We start from the raw sequence: 4045 nt of genomic DNA on the forward strand, positions 1-4045 counted from the left end.
TCATCATTCAGCGCAGGCCAGCAAAGCCAATCTCTCAGCACATCAGGCAGAGTGCAGCGCAGCAACTCCAATCGCACAGCACTTCGAACAGCATGCATGATAGCAAATCCAATCTCAAAGCACTTCAAGCAGAGAGCCGGCCAGCAAATCCAATCTCACAGCACTTCCAGCAGAGTGCAGGCCTGCAAACCCAATCTCATAGCACTGCATGTAGAGTGCAGGCGAGCAAATCCAATCTCACAGCACTTCAAGCAGTGTGCAGGCAGCAAAACTAATCTCACCGCACTTCGAGCAGAGTGCAGGCAACATATCCAATCTCACACCACTTCAAGCAGAGTTTTGGCAGAAAATCCAATCTCACAGCACTTCAAGCAAAGTGCAGGCAGCAAATCCAATTTCACAGCACTTCACGTAGAATGCAGGCAGCAAATCCAATCTCACAGCACGTCAAGCAGAGTGCCGGTCAGCAAATTCGCACACCCTCTACCTCACACACACACGTACACTCACACACATATACACTCACTCACACACACACTCACACACACTCACACACACGTGCACAGACTCACACAAAAACTCACACATACACTTACACTCACACTACACTCACAGATACACTTACACGTATACCCACACATACCCACACTCACACACACATTCACACACACACACACATACACATGACAGTAAACGTTCTTGAATGCTTACACGGCTGACCGCGGCCTCTGCATTGTGGGGCTTCCGCAGTCAGAGGCACTACCGTAATCAGCGTGACCTCTGCACTCACCGGAAATTACGCAATCAGCACGACCTGTCCAGTAAGCGGAACTAACGAAATGAGCGGGACTTTTGGAGTAAACACAGTCACACCTAATAAAGCAGTTATTCCTTCCAAACACAGTCGGATATAATAAAGCATATATTCCTTCCAAACACAGTCGAACATAATAAAGCATATATTCCTTCCAAACACAGTCGAACATAATAAAGCATTTAGTCCTTCCACACACAGTCGGACCTGATAAAACATTTATTCCTTCAAAACACAGTTGGACCTAGTAAAGCATTGCAGCTTGAAGCACAGGCAGGGCAGCAGGCCAAACAACTCATTGTATTGTCATTAAGGGCTAACAAATCATTTATTGCAAGTACATACAAGGTTAACAAGGCATAATTCATTGCAAGCACATTGCTGGCTAACAAATCATTTATGGCAAGCATATTGAGTGTTAACAAATCATCATTCGTTGCTAGCACATTGCTGGCTAACAAATCATTTGTTGCATGCTCATAAAGGGTTAACCACATAAAGCATACAACCGCATAAAACACATAAACCACATAAAGCACATAAAGGGCGGACTCACATTTCAATAGACTCTCAGTGTTCTGTAGACTCACAGCAGAATAAGAGTCATGGCCTTTCCCTCGCGCTCTTGCAGAGAGTCACGTCCAGGCATCCGCGGTTTGTAGTCCTGCCCCCCCCCCCCCCCCCACGGAAGGGGCGTTACCATCGCGGTGATTGACAGGCGAGAGGCTCTCAAGGTTTTTTTAAACACTCATAACTTTTTTTTTTTTTAGCGATGGGTAAAACCCTCGGGGCCTACTCAACGGAGGCGGACTGTGAGTAAGATGGCCAAAAATCACAGTGATACAGGGTATAGTTTTTTTCTAAAATCAATATTGACAGGAAGTGGTCAAGATGGAGCTTTTAATTATATAGATATCAGATCTCCTTTCAACATTCGGCATTCCAGTGAAAACAACTCAAGTTTGTCCAGCTTTTCCTTGAAACTGATATACTCCAATTCAGGCAGCATTCTGATAAACATTTTCTGACTCCACCTCCATGTCATTGCTCAAGGCGGCGAGCAGGATTGCACACAATCCTCAAAATATGGCCTACCCAAAGTGGTATAGAGATGTATCATCACTTGGAGCCAGTCTGGACGGATACCCGGCCCACAAAAGCGCCCGAAGTCCCCATCGTGGACGGCTATTCATCTATCGGGGACTCCCGCTTAGACATCAGGTCAGCGAACTGACTCATGGGGCCGAAATGCGGCGACCTGGTGAGGAAATTAGCGAAGATCGCTGTGCGCAGTGAGGCTGAAACAAAGTGGTTTTAACACCTCCACACCCCGGCATCCTGCTAGATTATGTGCAGTCTGTGGAAAACATGTTTGATGAACCTAAATCGAAACTGACTTACCTCAGAGAACTGAGAGTGACGTGTGCTCCATTTCACACAGTTCATACAGCAAGTACTGTACCTGGAAACAAAGGAGAAGCCGCCATTGTGTCCGGAAACGTGGCCGTCGGGCAGGACTTCAGGTCAGAATGAAGCGCAGGGGACTTCGGCCCCCTCTCCCTACTATCCTACTGGCTAATGTACAGTCCCTTGAAAACAAAGTGGAGGACTTAAGGGCAAGACTGCTTTATCAAAGGGAGCTGAGGGAATGCTCTGTGTTCTGTTTCACAGAGACATGGCTCACCCCCAGCTCCCCAGACTCAGCGGTCCAGCCTGAAGGGTTCTCCATCCACCGCATGGACCGTAATGGCATCTGGGAAAGGGAGAGGAGGGGGCGTCTGCCTCATGGTCAACTCTGCGTGGTGGTCAGACGTGGCAGTCCTGTCCAACTCCTGCTCTCCACACCTCGAACATCTGGCGGTGAAGTGCCGTCCCTTCTACCTCCCGAGAGAATTCACCTCCATTATCCTGACCGCGGTCTACATCCCACCCCAGGCAGACGTCCGTCTGGCACTGGAGGGGCTGCACGTACCCCGAGGCATTTACCACCATTGCTGGGGACTTCAATAAGGCGAACCTCAAGAAATCACTCCCCAACTTCCACCAACATGTCTCCTGCTGCACCAGAGGACCTAACACCCTCGACCACCGTTACACCACCATTAAGAATGCCTATCGTTCTATCCCTCGCCCTCACTTCGGTAAGTCCGACCATACCGCGGTGCTACTTCTTCCTGCCTACAAGCAGCAATTAAAGAGCGCACCCCCAGAAGTGAGGACAGTACAGAGCTGGTCGGAGGGGGCAGAAGAACAACTCCAGGACTGTTTGGAGTCTGTAGACAGGGCAATGTTCAAGGACTCGGCAACGGACTTGAACGAATATGCCACAGTCGTTACAGACTTCATAAATAAATGTGTGGAGGATTGCATCCCTACAAAAACCTTCCGAGTGTTTCCCAATCAGAAAGCTTGGATGAACTTTGAGATTAAAGAGCGCAATTGTTATATGGTTATATGGTTATCCGCATTCTCCTGAAGTCCAGACACAGGGCATTCACCTACAATGATAAAGTGGCCTACATGAAGACCAGATACGACCTTGGTAGGGCCATCAAAAAGGCCAAAAGGGACTTCTGCTCCAAACTGGAGGACGAGACAGATGTTCGGCAGCTTTGGCAGGGCCTGAATGCAATCACCTCCTACAAGGCAAAACCAGGAGGCAGCTCGAATGTCGGTGTAACATCACTCCCTGACGAATGCGTTTTACGCACGCTTTGACAGGGAGAATACTGATGTGCCTTCCCGATCCCCCATTCGCTGTGATGGCATTTCAGTCTCAGTCACAGAGGCCGATGTCAGGTAATCCTTCAGAGGGGTGAACCCCCGAAAAGCACCTGGTCCTGATGGTATACCCGGTCGTGTTCTAAAAACCTGTGCGGACCAACTGGCGGGAGTTTCTACGGACATTTTCAACCTCTCACTTCTGAGGTCTGAGGTCCCCACCTGCTTTAATAGGGCATCAATTATACCGGTGCCCAAGAAGAGTAAGGTGACGTGCCTCAATGACTATCGACCGGTGGCACTAACGCCGGTGGTGATGAAGTGCTTTGAGAGGTTGATCATGGAGCAAATCAACTCCTACCTCGACAAAAATCTGGACCTACTGCAGTTTGCATACCGCCACAACAGATCAACGGTGGATGCGATCTCGCTGGCCCTCCACTCCGCACTGGACCACTTGGACAACAAAAACTCATATGTCAGGCTGTTATTCATTGATTACAGCTCGGC

The 4045-nt window shown here is 48.9% G+C and overlaps 1 long non-coding RNA gene across 1 annotated transcript; it reads right to left on the minus strand.

Annotated features, from left to right (window-relative positions):
* Positions 1-976: 976 nt before the first annotated feature.
* LOC116970508 lies at positions 977-1099 on the minus strand. The gene is made up of 2 exons (XR_004411165.1): positions 1059-1099; positions 977-1021 (listed from the first exon to the last, which is right to left on the minus strand). It is a non-coding gene; the product is annotated as an uncharacterized LOC116970508 (long non-coding RNA).
* Positions 1100-4045: the final 2946 nt, after the last annotated feature.

Source organism: Amblyraja radiata, unplaced genomic scaffold, assembly GCF_010909765.2.
Source record: "Amblyraja radiata isolate CabotCenter1 unplaced genomic scaffold, sAmbRad1.1.pri scaffold_963_ctg1, whole genome shotgun sequence".
NCBI classification, from domain to species: Eukaryota; Metazoa; Chordata; class Chondrichthyes; order Rajiformes; family Rajidae; genus Amblyraja; species Amblyraja radiata.